Below are 19,713 nucleotides of genomic sequence, written 5' to 3'. Positions count from 1 at the left end.
ACAGCTCCCCTATACATAGTATGATGGGCCCACAGCTCCCCTATACACAGTATGATGATCCCACAGCTCCCCTATACACAGTGTGATGATCCCACAGCTCCCCTATACATAGTATGATGGCCCACAACTCCCCTATACATAATATGATGGGCCCACAGCTCCCCCATACACATTATGATGATCCCACAGCTCCCCTACACACAGTATGATTGGCCCACAGCTCCCCTATACACAGTATGATGATCCCACAGCTCCCCTATACACAGAATGATGGGCCCACAGCTCCCCTATACACAGAATGATGATCCCACAGCTCCCATATACACAGTATGATTATCTCACAGCTCCCCTATAGACAGAATGATGGGCTCACAGCTCCCCTATCCACAGTATTATGATCCCACAGCTCCCCTATACACAGTATGATCTCACAGCTCCCCTATACACAGTATGATGGGCCCACAGCTCCCCTATACACAGTATGATGATCCCACAGCTCCCCTACACACAGGATGATGGGCCCGCAGCTCCAGTACAAACAGTATGATGTCCCCCAGAGTTCCCCTATACATTTAATTATGTCCCCACTGCTCCTCCAATACAAAGTATAATAGTTAATAGCGATCTGACACCTTGTGACGCCTGCACTGAGAGCTCCTCTGCAGAGAGGAAATTAACTTTATTCTTCCCGGCAGCCTTGGTCTTCCAGTCATAGGGGTTGCGCTGGCATGGTTTCAGTCACCGTTCTGTGTATAGAGAATGGAGTGGCACCTGTAACCTCACCCCGGCACTGACTGACAGCCACCTCAGCATCGTCTGCCACCCACTAGTTACCCTACTGGTGCCCCTATATATAATAATGCTTCTTAAATGCCCACTTAATGTTTAACTGAGTCCCCTATGTACAGTAACAATGGCCCCAGTATCGCTGATGTGAGCAGGGGGTCGTGTGATGACTCTTTCGGCTTCTCTCAATTATCTTCTATTGAGTGAAGTCAAACGTATGTAGTCGAAACGTGCAAATAGCAAACGTGGTCACATGACGGCCTGATCGCACCAGTGGTCTTGGGGTCTCATGACGGCAGGCGCACCCTATCATGATTTTGAAAAGAAACATATGGCATAAAAAAATGCCAAAAAACGACCAAGATAGTCCAATATAGATATAAAAGTGAAAAATACTTTATTAGAATATAGTGATACAAGGGACAAAAAGGAAGCCATCAGGCCAAGAGATGACAAGCAATACATGAAACCAACATGACAATGGTAAAAAACGGCAGGTGTGCACACATAACAGGATCACTCAACACAAAATAGCAATATCAGAAGAAAAATCTCCCCGTCACAATATGGCGGTATAAGAGAGGGTGCCCAAGCAAAAAAATAATCCTAAAATTAAAAAGGTAAGTAATGCTCCAAGAATCAGAGCACATGCTGTAACACTGAAAAGATATACAGTATATAAATGAGCAATACTACCTTATAAAAAGATGGCACCAATGTGGAGGTTCCAGGAATGTGTGCACACACCCCAACGCACGTTTCGGATGTTATCCGAGCCACACCATCCACTATGCCCCCTGAGGAAGGATAACATCCGAAACGTGCGTTGGGGTGTGTGCACACATTCCTGGAAGCTCAGCGGAGCTCAGATAGCAGCTCACTGTGTGAAGCCCAGCCAGCTTCTGCCTAACTTCCTATCCAGACTACCAGTTTTACCTAATTGCGAAGAGTGCCCTAATAAATAGGAGCATAGCTCCCCCTGGTGGACTGGAGTATGAAGTGTTGCATGGTTTGTGATACCTGGTAAAGAGATCTCCTTTATTGCCCTAGAAGAGAATTATATTACTGCAACGTCCAGGACCCTGGGGCGCTGCATATTAACAAGCTCACAAGTAAAAAAAAAAGCCCCCTTCCTCCCCCCTGTCCCCTCCCACACCCCAACAGCCCATCCTCTCACATGCACCCTGCTCTGTTCCCCTGACCCCACAATACCCCATCCTCTCACATTCACCCTCAGTGCTCTGTTGCCCCTCCCCCTACTTCAGCGACCACAATATCCCCATCCTCTCACATTCACCCCCAGTGCCCTGTACCCCTTCCCCCACAATACCCCCATCCTCTCACATTCACCCCCAGTGCGCTGTCCCCCCTGCCTCACAATACCCCATCCTCTCACATTCACTTCCAGTGCTGTCCCCCCTCCCACACCTCAACACCCACAATATCCCCCTCCTCTCACATTCACCCCCAGTGCTCTGTCCCCCCTGCCTCACAATACCCCCATTCTCTCACATTCACCCCACCCCCCCCCCCCATGCCCTGTTCCCCCTGCCTTACAATTCCTCTATCCTCTGACATTCATCCCACAGTAACCATAACATGCATAAGCTGAATGAATTTAATAAATTCCATCCCCACTTACCAATGAAGTTTGTAGGCAGTGACTGAGGCAGGACCAGGAAGTGTCTGGTTTAATGCAGTAGGACCCAGTGTGGCTGAGACAACCAGAACCTGCATGGCAGAAAGTGCAGCTGCTGCCGGCCAGGAAGCAGCTTCTCAGGTGAGACTGCAACACTGTACATTGCATAGACTGAGGCTCTGCAGTCGGCCACTATGCGGAGTCCGTCAGACAGGGGAGCCGGCCACTGTGCAGAGTCTGTCAGCAGGGCCGGACTGGGACTAAAATTCAGCCCTGGCATTTGAAGTCACACAGGCCCACTTGTCACATGGTGACTGTATAATATCTTTGTACACTTGTAGGCTACAAGAAGTGAGGGGAGTGTAACACGACTATATAACATATAATTACAGCTGTATCCAGCATTACAGCTCAGCCCCCATAGAATGTAATACAGCACAGCCCCATAGAATGTAATACAGCACAGCCCCATAGAATGTAATACAGCACAGCCCCATAGAATACAATGCAGCACAGCCCCATAGAATACAATGCAGCACAGGCCCATAGTATGGAATGCAGCACAGCCCCCATAGACTATAATACAGCACAGCCCCATAGAATACAATGCAGCACAGGCCCATAGAATATAATGCAGCACAGGCCCATAGAATGGAATGCAGCACAGGCCCATAGAATACAATGCAGCACAGGCCCATATAATATAAGGCAGCACAGGCCCATAGAATGGAATGCAGCACAGCCCCATAGAATATAATGCAGCACAGCCCCATAGAATATAATGCAGCACAGGCCCATAGAATATAATGCAGCACAGGCCCATATAATATAATGCAGCACAGGCCCATAGAATGTAATGCAGCCAGCCACCATACAATATAATGCAGCACAGCCCCATAGAATATAATGCAGCAGAGGCCCATAGAATGGAATGCAGCCAGCCCCATAGAATATAATGCAGCAGAGGCCCATAGAATGGAATGCAGCCAGCCCCATAGAATATAATGCAGCAGAGGCCCATAGAATGGAATGCAGCAAGCCCCATAGAATATAATGCAGCAGAGGCCCATAGAATGGAATGCAGCACAGGCCCATAGAATATAATGCAGCAGAGGCCCATAGAATGGAATGCAGCACAGCCCCATAGAATATAATGCAGCAGAGGCCCATAGAATGGAATGCAGCACAGGCCCATAGAATATAATGCAGCAGAGGCCCATAGAATGGAATGCAGCACAGGCCCATAGAATATAATGCAGCAGAGGCCCATAGAATGTAATGCAGCACAGCCCCATAGAATATAATACAGCACAGCCCCATAGAATGGAATGCAGCACAGGCCCATAGAATATAATGCAGCAGAGGCCCATAGAATGGAATGCAGCACAGGCCCATAGAATATAATGCAGCAGAGGCCCATAGAATATAATGCAGCAGAGGCCCATAGAATGGAATGCAGCACAGCCCCCCCCCCCATCCCAATAGCTCCACAATCCAGTCATCACTCATTGATAAAAAAAAAACAAAACACTCTACTCACCTTTCCTCCTGCCCCGCGTTGCTCTGGCTCTGGTCTCAGCAGTCGCAGTCTGCCCGCCCGGTCACACAGCAGGTGCGCGATGATATGACGTCATCGCGCACCCGCAGTGTCAGCGGCAGGCAGAGCGGGGAATGATGGGAGAGGAAGCGTCAGCAGACGCTCTCTCCTCCATCATTGCATTCAACTGTACCGGCGTCTATGACGCCGGTATAGTTGAATGCGGGGCCGGGAGTGTGCCGACAGCGGGGAGAGTGTGCCGACAGCGGCACACTCGAGCGGCCCACTACTGCCACCGGCCCTTCTGGCATTTGCCAGAACTGCCCGATGGCCAGTCCGGCCCTGTCTGTCAGACAGGGGAGCCGGCCACTGTGCAGAGTCCGTCAGACAGGGGAGCCGGTCACTGTGCAGAGTCCGTCAGACAGGGGAGCCGGCCACTGTGCAGAGTCTGTCAGACAGGGTAGCCGGCCACTGTGCAGAGTCCGTCAGACAGGGGAGCCGGCCACTGTGCAGAGTCCGTCAGACAGGGGAGCCGGCCACTGTGCAGAGTCCGTCAGACAGGGGAGCCGGCCACTGTGCAGAGTCCGTCAGACAGGGGAGCCGGCCACTGTGCAGAGTCTGTCAGATAGGGGAGCCAGCCACTGTGCGGAGTCTGTCAGACAGGGGATCCGGCCACTGTGCAGAGTCTGTCAGACAGGGGAGCCAGCCACTGTGCGGAGTCTGTCAGACAGGGGAGCCGGCCACTGTGCAGAGTCCGTCAGACAGGGGAGCCGGCCACTGTGCAGAGTCTGTCCGACAGGGTAGCCGGCCACTGTGCAGAGTCCGTCAGACAGGGGAGCCAGCCACTGTGCAGAGTCCGTCAGACAGGGGAGCCGGCCACTGTGCAGAGTCCGTCAGACAGGGGAGCCGGCCACTGTGCAGAGTCCGTCAGACAGGGGAGCCGGCCACTGTGCAGAGTCTGTCAGACAGGGGAGCCGGCCACTGTGCAGAGTCTGTGAGACAGGGGAGCCGGCCACTGTGCAGAGTCTGTCAGACAGGGGAGCCAGCCACTGTGCGGAGTCTGTCAGACAGGGTAGCCGGCCACTGTGCAGAGTCCGTCAGACAGGGGAGCCGGCCACTGTGCAGAGTCTGTCAGACAGGGTAGCCGGCCACTGTGCAGAGTCCGTCAGACAGGGGAGCCGGCCACTGTGCGGAGTCTGTCAGACAGGGGAGCCAGCCACTGTGCGGAGTCTGTCAGACAGGGGAGCCGGCCACTGTGCGGAGTCTGTCAGACAGGGGAGCCGGCCACTGTGCGGAGTCTGTCAGACAGGGGAGCCAGCCACTGTGCGGAGTCTGTCAGACAGGGGAGCCGGCCACTGTGCGGAGTCTGTCAGACAGGGGAGCCGGCCACTGTGCGGAGTCTGTCAGACAGGGTAGCCGGCCACTGTGCAGAGTCCGTCAGACAGGGGAGCCGGCCACTGTGCAGAGTCTGTCAGACAGGGTAGCCGGCCACTGTGCAGAGTCCGTCAGACAGGGGAGCCGGCCACTGTGCGGAGTCTGTCAGACAGGGGAGCCAGCCACTGTGCGGAGTCTGTCAGACAGGGGAGCCGGCCACTGTGCGGAGTCTGTCAGACAGGGGAGCCGGCCACTGTGCGGAGTCTGTCAGACAGGGGAGCCAGCCACTGTGCGGAGTCTGTCAGACAGGGGAGCCGGCCACTGTGCGGAGTCTGTCAGACAGGGGAGCCGGCCACTGTGCGGAGTCTGTCAGACAGGGGAGCCGGCCACTGTGCAGAGTCTGTCAGACAGGGGAGCCGGCCACTGTGCAGAGTCTGTCAGACAGGGGAGCCGGCCACTGTGCAGAGTCCGTCAGACAGGGGAGCCAGCCACTGTGCAGAGTCTGTCAGACAGGGGAGCCGGCCACTGTGCGGAGTCTGTCAGACAGGGGAGCCAGCCACTGTGCAGAGTCTGTCAGACAGGGGAGCCAGCCACTGTGCAGAGTCTGTCAGACAGGGGAGCTGACCACTGTGCAGAGTCTGTCAGACAGGGGAGCCGGCCACTGTGCAGAGTCTGTCAGACTGGGGAGCCGGCCACTGTGCAGAGTCTGTCAGACAGGGGAGCTGGCCACTGTGCGGAGTCTGTCAGGGGTGCCGGCCACTGTGCAGTCTGTCAGACAGGGGTGCCGACCACTGTGCAGTCTGTCAAACGGGAGCTGGCCACTGTGCGGAGTCCGTCAGACAGGGGAGCTGGCCACTGTGCAGAGTCTGTCAGACGGGAGCTAGCCATAGCTCCCAACCATCCCTCATTGTGCGGGACTGTCCCGGTTTTGAGCCTTTGCCCCGCTGTCCGGCACGGGACGCTCTGCTTCCCGCAGACAGCAGGAGAAGCAGCCGACACGCCCCCTTGTGTTAAGCCACGCCCCAGGCCCTTACCCTTCCGTATGGCTGCCTGCTTTCTGCGCACAGGACCTGTGATGAGGTCACAGGAGGGGAGGAGTCAGGGGTCACATGATCGGGACCTCCGTATATTGCAGGACTCGGCTGTGCTGGTTGCCAACTTGCCACATGGTGCTCAGGATGAGGTAAGTAATGCCTTGTGTGGGGTCAGGAGGTGTACAGTGTGGATGTAGCAGAGCCATGTGTGTACGAGGTGTATGGAGCGGAGCCGTATGTGTATGAGGTGTATGGAGCGGAGCCGTGTGTGTGCGAGGTGTATGGGGCGGAGCCGTGTGTGTATTAGGTGTATGGAGCGGAGCCGTGTGTGTACGAGGTGTATGGAGCGGAGCCGTGTGTGTGCGAGGTGTACGGAGTGGAGCCGTGTGTGTGCGAGGTGTACGGAGCGGAGCCGTGTGTGTATGAGGTGTATGGAGCGGAGCCGTGTGTGTATGAGGTGTATGGAGCGGAGCCGTGTGTGTATGAGGTGTATGGAGCAGAGCCGTGTGTGTATGAGGTGTATGAAGAGGAGCCGTGTGTGTATGAGGTGTATGGAGCGGAGCCGTGTGTGTATGAGGTGTATGGAGTGGAGCTGAATGTGTACAAGGTGTACAGAGCAGAGCCGTGTGTGTGTGAGGTGTATGGAGCGGAGCCATGTGTGTATAAGGTGTATGGAGCGGAGCCGTGTGTGTGTATGAGGTGTATGGAGCGGAGCCGTGTGTGTACGATGTGTATGGAGCGGAGTCATGTGTGTGCGAGGTGTACGGAGTGGAGCCGTGTGTGTGCGAGGTGTACGGAGCGGAGCCGTGTGTGTATGAGGTGTATGGAGCGGAGCCGTGTGTGTATGAGGTGTATGGAGCGGAGCCGTGTGTGTATGAGGTGTATGGAGCGGAGCCGTGTGTGTATGAGGTGTATGGAGCGGAGCCGTGTGTGTATGAGGTGTATGGAGCAGAGCCGTGTGTGTATGAGGTGTATGAAGAGGAGCCGTGTGTGTATGAGGTGTATGGAGCGGAGCCGTGTGTGTATGAGGTGTATGGAGCGGAGCTGAATGTGTACGGGGTGTACGGAGCGGAGCCGAATGTGTACGAGGTGTACGGAGCGGAGCTGAATGTTTACGAGATGTACGGAGCGGAGCTGAATGTGCACGAGGTGTACGGAGCAGAGCCGTGTGTGTATGAGGTGTATGGAGCGGAGCTGAATGTGTACGAGGTGAATGGAGCAGAGCTGAATGTGTACGAGGTGTACGGAGCGGAGCTGAATGTGTACAAGGTGTACGGAGCAGAGCCGTGTGTGTACGAGGTGTATGGAGCAGAGCCGTGTGTGTATGAGGTGTATGGAGCTAAATGTGTACGAGGTGTATGGAGTGGAGCTGAATGTGTACAAGGTGTACAGAGAAGAGCCGTGTGTGTATGAGGTGTATGGAGCGGAGCGGAATGTGTACGAGGTGTATGGAGCAGAGCTGAATGTGTACAAGGTGTACGGAGCGGAGCTGAATGTGTACGAGGTGTACGGAGCAGAGCCGTGTGTGTACGAGGTGTATAGAGCAGAGCTGAATGTGTACAAGGTGTATGGAGCGGAGCTGAATGTGTACAAGGTGCACGGAGCGGAGCCGTGTGTGTATGAGGTGTATGGAGCAGAGCCGTGTGTGTATGAGGTGTACGGAGCAGAGCCGTGTGTGTATGAGGTGTACGGAGCAGAGCCGTGTGTGTATGAGGTGTATGGAGCGGAGCCGTGGGTGTATGAGGTGTATGGAGCGGAGCTAAATGTGTACAAGGTGTATGGAGCAGAGCCGTGTGTGTATGAGGTGTATGGAGCGGAGCCGTGGGTGTATGAGGTGTATGGAGTGGAGCTAAATGTGTACAAGGTGTATGGAGCAGAGCCGTGTGTATGAGGTGTACGGAGTGGAGCCGTGTGTGTATGAGGTGTATGGAGCGGAGCCGTGTGTGTATGAGGTGTATGGAGCAGAGCTAAATGTGTACGAGGTGTATGGAGCAGAGCTGAATGTGTACGAGGTGTATGGAGCAGAGCCGTGTGTGTATGAGGTGTATGGAGCGGAGCTGTGTGTGTATGAGGTGTACGGAGCAGAGCTAAATGTGTACGAGATGTACGGAGTGGAGCTGCGTGTGTACGAGGTGTATGGAGCGGAGCGCTGTGTACGGAGAGAAGCCGTGTGTGCAAAGTGTACGGAGCGCAGCCATGTGTGTAGGAGTAGCTATGTGTGGCCATTATATGGTACGAAGTATCATGTGCGGCCAATATACAGTATGGAGCATCATGTGCGGTCATTATACAGTATGGAGCATCATGTGTGGTCATTATACAGAATGGAGCATCATGTGGGGCCATTATACAGTATGGAGCATCATGTGCGGTCATTACAGTATGGAGCATCATGTGGGGTCATTATACAGTATGGAGCATCATGTGGGGTCATTATACAGTATGGAGCATCATGTGCGGTCATTATACAGTATGGAGCATCATGTGGGGTCATTATACAGTATGGAGCATCATGTGGGGCCATTGTACAGTATGGAGCATCATGTGCAGCCAATATACAGTATGGAGCATCATGTGCAGTCATTATACAGTATGGAGCATCATGTGCAGTCATTATACAGTATGGAGCATCATGTGCAGTCATTATACAGTATGGAGCATCATGTGCGGTCATTATACAGTATGGAGCATCATGTGCGGTCATTATACAGTATGGAGCATCATGTGTGCTTATTATACAGTATGGAGCATCATGTGTGGCCATTATACAGTATGGAGCATCATGTGCAGTCATAGTGCAGCGCCCCAGAGTCCTGGTCGTTGCAATATTGTCGCTCTTCCACCAGGGGGAGTGATGGTACGTCTGATGGTACTAAAGGAGTTCACCTGACCAGGTATCACAGTCACACACTACACTTCACACTCCGGCCACCAGGGGGAGCAAAAGGTTCTATCTATTAGGCCACTCCTCACACTCGGTTAAAACTGGGGGTTGGATAGGAAGTTAGTCAGAAAGCTGCCTGGGTGAGACCCAGAGAAGACCTGTCAGGCAGACGGAGAGAAAAGGAGGAACATTTGAGCTGCAGACAGAGGTCCCTGTCAGGGGTGGGATCCTGACAGAGACATAGCAAGAGGCAAGAGATAGAACGTTACGGAGCTGCGCCTGCACCTCATTGCGGCAGCATCCTAAGAAAGGACAAGAAGCGAAGTATATTGTGGAGAAGTGAGAAACGAGATCACAGCACAAGGAGATAACACCAGGAGGAGTCCTGCCTTAAGATCGGCAACATCCTTCTGAGGCGCGTAGCCGGTTTCCGGAACACCGAGGGAGTAATTGGCTCTACGCATTACTTCGAAACATGGCAGGACAGTTAATTCCAAGTTGGCTGCCCAACCTTTAACCTAATGAAGACAACGGAGGCAAATTGTGGGAGATGGGCGTCTCTAGGGTCCCTATAAAATAGCTCTAGGCCTACCCCGTCATATGGGTCCTCCTAGCCATACCATCTGGGGGACGGAGAGAGAACATCAGAAATATACACGAGAATTGTGAGGACTATCCCGTGGTGCTCAGCAGGGAGGTACTACAACACACAGGCGCTAGTAGGAAGGCTACTGAATTCCACCTGCAAAGGGAACTCTGGATGTGCCTTCGGACCGGCCGGACTTAGCCTGCCCTGTGAACGGTACTCTGGACTGTGGACGCTGAAGCCGTCAGTAAAAGGTAAAGAGACTGCAACCTTTGTGTCCTCGTTATTCATCGCGCCTTACAACATCCACCATTACCACCTACTCTTCAAGGGAAGCCCTGGGGACATACTTCACCTGTGGGAAGGTATAACATCTAGCTGCCATTCCATCACCCCAGCGGACCCCCAGCAGCGTCGGTCACCCTGACCGAACACCACAGGTGGCGTCACGAACATTTGACAAACTACACCTTTAATTGGGCTTCCCTTAGCAGGGCCACGGACCGGGTCGGGCCACCGTGACATCCCCAGAACCGAGACAGAGGGACCCGGTACCGAGTACCCCACTGCCCTGCGCCTGGGGGCGATCCAATTATACAGTATGGAGCATCATGTGTGGCCATTATACAGTATGGAGCATCATGTGCAGTCATTATACAGTATGGAGCATCATGTGTGGTCATTATACAGTATGGAGCATCATGTGTGGTCATTATACAGTATGGAGCACTGTGTGGCCATTATACAGTATGGAGCATCATGTGCAGCCAATATACAGTATGGAGTATCATGTGCAGTCATTATACAGTATGGAGCATCATGTGCGGTCATTATACAGTATGGAGCATCATGTGTGGCCATTATATAGTATGGAGCATCATGTGTGGTCATCATACGGTATGGAGCATCATGAGTGGTCATTATACCGTATGGAGCACTGTGTGGCCATATTTTTTGGTTTATAATTATTGTATATGAAACAGTGTGATCAGCAGTTCTAAATGGGTGTGGTTGGGACGTGGATATGGGTGTGACTAATTATGAATGGGTGTGGTCAGAGGTGTGGCCTAAAATTTGCCATGGCGCGCGTTGCGCGACGCAAACTTTGTCCCTCTTTCCCATCTTCAAAAGTTGGGAGGTATGGAGCTAGCCACTGACGGAGTCTGTCAGACAGGGGAGCCGGCCACTGTGCGGAGTCTGTCAGACGGGTGAGCCGGCCACTGTGCAGAGTCTGTCAGACGGGAGCCAGCCACTGTGCAGAGTCTGTCAGGGGGGCCAGCATTGTGCTGCTCTCTCCCCGACACCTCAGATACAGCCAAATGACAAAAGTGGCGATGTCTCCCAGTGGGCCCCTGTATGTGACGGGGCCCGGGGCAACGGCCCCTCTGCCACCCTAGTAGCTACGCTACTGTATCTATCTATTATCTATCATCTATCTATCTGTCTATCTAGAAACTAAAGAATGCAGTATGGGCAAGTGGAAAACAAAGGCTGAGAGTATATTTCAAGAATTAAAGTAGGTCTTCAGTAGTCAACCCTTCTGTTACCTGTCCCGGATCCAGGACTGATCTTTGCATCTACCATTCCCAGGGGAAAGTTCTTTTTGCTCTTCTGCACATAGGTTTACCATGGTCCGAGACACTCTGCTTTGCTGTTCCAGAGTGCTGTCTGCATATTCGGCTCTGATGTACCAAGGTACCTGCCATCAAACCCAGTTATGCTGTTCCAAGGTGCTGTCCACACACTCGGGTAGCTGTTTCAAGGTACCTGGCTACATACCCTTCTCTGCTGTTCTAACATGCTGTTCACCTACATGATTCTGCTGTTCTCGGGTGATGTTTCCATGCTTAGCTCTGCAGGATCAAGATTCCTTTCTCCATACCCAGCTCTTCTGTTTCAAGGTACTGTCCACACACTCGGGCCTGCTGTTTCAAAGTACCTGCATACATACCCGGCTGTTCCAAGGTGCACTTTTCCCACCTGTTTCTGCTGTTTCTATGTGTCTGCACTCTTTCCTGCTACATCAAGCTAGATGTGTAGACCCCTGGCTTTTTATGATACAAGGTATTGTTCATACACTCAGCTTTGTTGTATCATGGTATTTGTCTGCATACCTGGCTCTGCTGTACCAATGTGCTGTCCGTAAACTTAGATATACTGATTAAGGTACTGTCTGTATTCTTTGCTCTCCTGTTCTAAGGTGCTGTCCACACACTCAGTTCTGCTGTCCACACACTCAGTTCTGCTGTCTCAACGTACCTGTCTGTACAGCTGACTCTTTTGCTCCAAAGTACTGTACTGGCTCTGCTGTTCTATGGTGCTGTCCATACACTCCACTTTGCTGCATCAAGGTACTGGTGTGCGTACCCGGTCCTGCTGTTCCAAGGTACTGTCTGCGCAATCGGACCAACATTATCAAAATACCCATCTGCAGCCGAGCCTTTGATGTTCCAAGGTGATGTCTGCACATACTTCACTCTACTTTATTGTGGTACCCCAGGAGTTTGGGTACCACAGTAGTGCTGCCTTCCTCTTGAGGAGGGTAGTGCTATGTCTGGAGACAAGTGGGATTCCCTTTGGCAGGTTATCACACACACACACAATACCTTCCAAATCCAGGCTAGGAGGGGAGCTCAAAACCCTCTTTTAGGGCAGCTTCCCTGGATAAAGATCCTGGTTTGGAGGCGGAGATAGTTCAGTTAGTGCAGACAGTCTGTGTAGGAGGACAGACAGGGACGGAGCAAAGTGGAAATACAGGACTCCAGGAGGCCACGAGTAGGCCCCCAGGGACTCAGAGCGCAGAGAAACCGGGAGCCTGAGGCTTATGTGGATTATAATACACAGGGCAGAACCGGAGGGCATTGAATTACCAGGATTTTGCCCATGTTTACCTGTGGCACAGCAGCACCTTGGAGCCTGGAGTCACCGTGAAAGGACCCCAATTGGCACGGCTCAAGCTGCCTGCCATACAGGTACCTGTCACAGGACAGGAGAACGAATAAGGACCTTGTTTGAGATACTGAGTGGCAGCAGGGACCTCAGAGACAGTAGCGCAGAGTGGTAGGCCCTGACCTGACCTACCGAAGGGACCCCATTTGTCTCTGGACTGCCCGGACTCCTAACCAACCTGTTGCTGGTACCCTGGACTGTGGCCTGTCACCCACAAGTAAACCAGGTAAAGACTTATAAAAACACGCAAGTGGTCAGCTCACCTGAGGATCTGCTACCTCTCATCTGCTCGTGCACGGAAGGTGGAGCACACAGTCCATAGAAAAAGATACAAAAAAATCCAGCAGGAATTTGAAATAAAATTTTTTGGTTTATTTCTTCATTTTAAAAATAATTATCATGGTAATCCATTCAAAGAAAATACAAGATAAAACTTATCTTACAGCTTCATGCACAAAGAGTTCATGGAGTAGCAGCATTATTCTAATCATGGCCCCTACAGTGCCCAACACACGTAATGCTCACAATGGCCTCCCACACAGTATGATGTACTTTATAGGGCCCACTACACACATTAGGATGCCCACACAGTGCCCATCACAAACAGTGTGATACCTCTAAAGTACTCGCCACACATAGGAGGATGTTTACAGTGGCCCCTCTCAATTCAGCATGATCCCCCTCCGCAATCTTCTCACACACTATGAACTCCTACAGTCCCCCATATCAGTATAATGCGCCCATAGTCCCCCAACATGCATTATGATGCCCACTTAATCCCCCACACAGTATAATGTCCCCATAGTCCCTCCAAACACACAGTATGATGCCCCCACAGTACAACCCACACAATAGACAGCCCCACACACAGCACGATGCCCTCTACATGCAGTATGATGCCTTCACAGTTCTCGCCACACACAGAATGATGCCCCCACAATCTCCTACATAGTATAATGCCCTCACAGTCATCACACAAATATAATGCCCCAACAATTCCACACACAGTATAATGCCTTGCAGTCCTCTACGCACAGTATAATGGACCCACAGTCCCTAACACAAAGTATGATGTCCCCACAGTCCCTTACAGCCAGTATAATACATCACGGTCCCCCACAGTTTCTCACACAGTGTAATGCCCTCACATTCCTGTACACACAGTATAATGCCCACACAGTATGATGCCCCCACAGTCCACTACACCCAGTATAATAAACTACAGTCTCCCACATTTGCTCACACACAATATTATAACTCCACAGTTCACACACACACACACACACACACACACACACACACACACACACACACACACACACACACACACACACACACACACACACACACACACACACACTATAATACCCACACAGTCCCCCACATGAAGCATTATGCCATCACAGTTCCCCACACAGTATGATGCCCCCACAGTCACTCACACATATAATGCATCCACAGTCTTCCACACAAAGAAAATCACCCACAGACCCAACACACCGCATGATGACCCACAGTCACCCACACAATAATATACCACAGTTGCTCTCACACAATATAAGAGACCCACAGTTCCCCATACACAGTATGATTCCCCCACATCCTCACACACAGCATGATGCCCTTACAGTTGCCCTTATAGTGTGATGGCCTGACAATTCTGCACACGTAGTATAATGCCCCCACAGTCCCTCACACACAGTTTATTGCCCTCACAGTCCCCTACACATATTATAATGCCCCCACAGTCTCCAAAACACAGTACCATGACGTCAATGTTCACACATGCAGCATGATGTCCCCATAGTCCCCCAAACACAGCACAAAGTACAGGCTGGAGCAGACGCCCATCCCCCATGCGGCGCTAAGTGGAGGCCGACATGACAGGGGTGGGGAGAAAGGGGGATGGAAATTAGTCACTTTAGGGAGGTGGGTCTATAGTAATGAGGGGGGGGGGGTTTATAGGGCTAGTGGGGGTGGAGCGGGGCACTTTCCCGCTCAGAGCGCAGCGAGTAGTAGCATGATGCACCTACAGTCCTTCACGGAAAGTGTGATGCCCCCACATTTCCTTACACATAGTATAATGCCCCCATAGTTCCACACACAATGTTATGCCCCTACAGTCCTCCACACACAATAGAATATCCCTACTGTCCCCCTTATACAGTAAAATACCCCCCAAAGCATGATGCCCCCAGAGTCCCCTACGCGCAGTATAATAAACCACAGTCCCCCACAGTTGCTCACATACAGTATAATACTCACATAGTCCCCCTCACACACATTACATTACCACCACAATCCGCACATGCAGCATGATGCCCCCACACATAGTATAATGCCTCCACAGTCCCCCATGCGTATCAATTAGGTGAAGCCTGCTCCCCACTGCCTACTTTCTGTAATAATAATAGTTATGGGCACTTCTCATCTAGTCATTGGTATCCATTTCTATCAACATCGAAGGGGGCATTGTAACACTACCCTCCATTTATATTGCCGATATTCATATTTGATTCCAGCCTTAGACCTAGATATTGGTGTTTTAATAGTCATTGACTGATGCAAGATGGTTGAAGTCATTGCCCCACAAATCTACGCCTGCAGTTCTGATGAACCCATCCTCAGTAGAACCAGAGGGGGCCAGGTTTTTAGCTGGATAGGTTAATGCAATATGTTTGCAGTCTCTATTTTTGCCTTATTTTCCAAAAAACTCAGGTCTAAGGACTGCGATCTGTTCTGAAATATGTTGTGTGATGGATAAAGAATGAGGATTTGAAATGGAAGCTGCTTAGTTCCCCATTTTCCTTTGCTTACTATATGCACATACTGTAAAGTAAAATGTGAGACCCTGCAGATATGGACACAATGTATCCAAATACACCTGGGTCACTGACAATCAGATAGCATTAATGGGGTTGCACCTTGTTTTAAAGTTATCGATAGGGAATTGTTTCCCAATCGTTGAGGGTCCAACGACTGGGACCATCACCTATCTCGAGAACTAAGGCTCCAAAGAGCCCTCTATGTGATCCACCACCAATCTGTTCAAAAAAGCTCTAATTTTGGGGATAAGTGGGGTCCCAGTAATCTGGAGTATTGACGTTATTCCTTATCCCATTGAGAGGGGATAACTTTCAAACTTGGAACAAACCCATCAAGGAACTACCTCCTTCATCAAACTGTACCGTGAGCATAATACAGTCAGGGGGTAAAGTCCTCTTGGAATCACCAAACCCAGACTCCTCCATCAGACGAAGATAGAGAAATGCAATCCGTCACTGCACAGAGCACGTCTCTTTCAGAGACCAGTGGTGGCGGCTTTATACCACTCCATCCGACACTTGGCATTGTGCTTGGTGATGTACGGCTGCATGCAGCTTCTCAGCCATGAAGCTCCAGGCGGGGGTGCAGCGTTTTTTTCTTATGTTTACACCAGAGAAGGTCTGGTCTCTACAGTTATGGGGTCAGAAGAGCGTTGGTGACTTTCCTGCAATTGGTGACTCCATTGTGTAATGTTACGGGGTCTCCACTTTCCTGTTGAAGAATGCTCTACGTATTATGGATTAGAGTTGAGAAAATCTCATCCACACATAGTGAAGAAAATGCAAATCCAAAAATCTGCAACATTTCTGCAGCAAAATCTGTACATACATTTCTCGGCAGATTTTTTGGAGCATACAAGTTCCATATGAATTTAGCACTTTAGCTGACAGGAGGTGCTCTCTAATCATTCAGTATTGTTAATGAGCACCCTCTAGAGCTTGGTGCACGCCATGAGTGCTGTCGATAACGAGGCATCTGCTTTGTTTTTTTTTATTATAAATAGCTATGGAGCCATCAGCCACACAGTGCACTGCAGACAATCCTAATACATAGGAAATAATCATAAGGCAGCTCATAGTAACTATGCATAATTTATACCCATAGCAGAAAAGAAGAATTACTCTCCAGATATAGACTCTGAGCCGGCACAGTCTGCAAACAGTAGGTCACAGTCCAATTTCCCTCTGGTAGGATTTTTTTCCTAAAATTTTACATTCCCATAAAATGCACTTACGACATGCAACTCGAGTCGTCTTTGCAGGAAATATCCCAATTTTACATGTATACACGCCAGCAGATGCACCATTTATCTGTGTACTTACTATCTGTAATAGTTGTTGCAGTCTTTTTAAGGTAACAGGTGTTTTCATTTACTAATTTGTCTGCCCTTTTGGGTGCAGCTTTATATACTTTCCCCCTTCTGGTATTTCCTGCTGGTGATAGTCTCATTTGGATGTTGAGCCAGTTCATTTCTTTGCTGATTTTGATCTCTTCCCTACACTTATCTTCTGTTTCTTTGTAGGAAGTAGGCAGCATATTTTCTATTAGTACGTACGTATTCTGTTATTTTGTATTTCGTGGTTTGTTTTTACTCCCTCTGAGATCTTTTCTATTTCAGCACACTTCCCCTTCTGTAGTTAATTTACACTCTGCTCTGTCCTTCGGTTCGTTAGGAGGAACGTGGTGCACTCAACGGCATTTCAGGCAGCATATGTCCGAGTTGCCGTTGTCTAGTCTGGGGTTAGGGCTATCTCTTCTCACGCAGGAACCATTAGGGACTGTTGGGGTTAGGTTCTCTAGTTTGTACAGGAATCAGCAGGGTCCGTTGTAGTTTTTAACAATAACCCAAGTTATGAAATTTTCCTTCTATAAATACATTTATGATTTATCAACAGGTTTGGTGATAGATGTATGTCCATACCACTAAGGACTCCATTAAAAAAAGAACAGTGGCGCCAAAAAGCAGAAGCGCACATGGAGGACCACTGCTCTCTATCTTCGGGAAGGACGAAGATTGCTGAGCCAGTGCCATAAAAGTGCATGATACAGTGGTCATGTGTTTAACACCACTGCTGGATTCACTCTAGGTCCTGTTAGTTGGACATCCATTTACCACCTAGCCTGTGAATAGGTTGTAGTATATCCTTTACTCTCTAAAGGCCCAATATCAATAATGCTATTCCCCCGCCATTCCCCACATAAAACATACTCCACATTACAATATTTTTTTATTCCAGGAATGGGTTAAAGACTACCTGTGGCTTCCCGTAAATATGTAATTTTTTCCCACCTTGTATAAATGCTGCTGTTTTCCTGAATCCAGCGATATTTTTCTTTTGTTCCTGCTCCTCACCATTCCTGAGTTATTGTCTTCTTTAGTCTTTACTATTGTTAGCCATATAGGTGTGTTCCTTAAAACCACTACGCCCTCTTGGCTAAAAAAAGACTAGATTTATATACTGTACAATGGAAAGGAGGGCCATATGTCTGGAACGGAATGGAGGAGGATCAAAAGAAAAACATCGCTGGACTCGACTCAGGAGAACAGCGGCATTTACACCAGATAATAAAAAAATACAGACAGGCATTTTTAAGAAAAAAAATCTAATCCTGACATTATAGGATGTAATGAATTAGTAATTAAGGGTGATTAGGGTAAAAAGCAAACAAACAGAACCTTACGAAGAAAGAATGGAGACTCTACCGAGGCCCCACTCGATGACATCAACGGTTATTCTAGTAGCATGAGCGCCGATGAACATGATATCAGCACACTAAACGACCGCGTCCTGTTTGTCTGATCTCTGTGCGGTGAAATAATGATGTCTCATCTCATCAAACATTATGTGATGTACAGAAGTGATCTCATTAACTATTCAGTAGCAGGATTTGTATGAGAATCCATTAGAGAGTCATGTGACATGAAACACACTGAGGGACCGCAGTGCACGCCGCCATGTTTAATGCAATACATAAATCACTACATGGGATCAATAGGGACAGACTTTGCTCCTGAATCCTTGTGTACAGTCCAGAAGACTTCTATGGGGAGCCTGAAAATGAAAAAACAAAAACACACGTAGAAGACACAGTTGTGTTTTTAAGCGTAAAATCCAAGCCTTTTCTAAGCTACAAAAAATTGCATTAAAAAATCACTGCTTCAAATTTGCAGTAAAAATGTATCACGTAAATGGGAAAATGCAAAAAAAATTGCAGTAAAAACATAACAAACATAAGAGATTGCTATTGTATAGGACAATACTCTTCCTCTATTGAGTATCTAGGCATTGGTATTGATATAATTACCGGTAGATCAGATTATCCCAAAGGGCGGTATCATTTATCAATCGTAAATACCTCTCAATGATAGAATAACCACATATAACCCATTGTATTGGTCAAATTATAGAAAAAGGTCTGAGAGATTTTTTTAAAAAACATATAGTTTATTAGAAAAAAATTGTTAAAATTAACTCATATCAGAGTAACACTACAAGCAGGAATATTGGGGGATAATAGAAAGATTATTATATCTGCTCCAAAAAATGGAATACCATATGCATTGCTTGTAGAAAAAAAATACATATTACACACTATAGAAATTATATATACGGATCAATATCATGGCTGCATCTAATTGTCAAATGGTCCCATCAGGGGTCCTATTATACTGTAAAGATGCAACAAAATTGCTCAACCATAGTGCAACAGCAGTATTTTATATATAGGTCTGTCAGAAAGGAACAGACAAGGAAGGATGCAATAGAGTGTAAATCATTACTGAAATAAAGTGCAATAGTGCGTGCTGGACAGTTAGACTATAGGTGCTTATGCATAAATGTCACTAACACATAGTAAGAGCTGTAACTTACACAAAGTAAGAGCTGTAAACCTCCACCTGCCACCTCAAGAGGTAACTACATTTAGCAGAGGAGATCTGCACGATAATATATATATGCAGCGCCCCAGAGTCCTGGTCGTTGCAGTACTGTGGCTCCGCCACTATGGGGAGCTATGGTGCGTCTGATGGCACTGAAGGAGTTTATCTGATCAGGTATCACAGACAACAGACACCAATACATTTCACAGTTGGGCCTC

At 49.4% G+C, this 19,713-nt stretch overlaps 1 long non-coding RNA gene across 1 annotated transcript in view; it reads left to right on the top strand.

Moving 5' to 3' along the window:
* Positions 1–2,489: 2,489 nt before the first annotated feature.
* LOC143770395 (uncharacterized) overlaps positions 2,490–19,713 on the top strand; it is a 32,191-nt gene continuing 14,967 nt past the window's right edge. The window contains exon 1 of the long non-coding RNA XR_013214626.1: positions 2,490–2,566. This is a non-coding gene — a long non-coding RNA (uncharacterized LOC143770395). The remainder of the gene's footprint in view (positions 2,567–19,713) is intronic.

This window comes from Ranitomeya variabilis, chromosome 4 (genome assembly GCF_051348905.1).
Source record: "Ranitomeya variabilis isolate aRanVar5 chromosome 4, aRanVar5.hap1, whole genome shotgun sequence".
Classification (NCBI taxonomy): Eukaryota; Metazoa; Chordata; class Amphibia; order Anura; family Dendrobatidae; genus Ranitomeya; species Ranitomeya variabilis.
The sequence above is the reverse complement of the archived record's forward strand: the minus strand, read 5'-3'. Positions and strand labels throughout refer to the sequence as shown.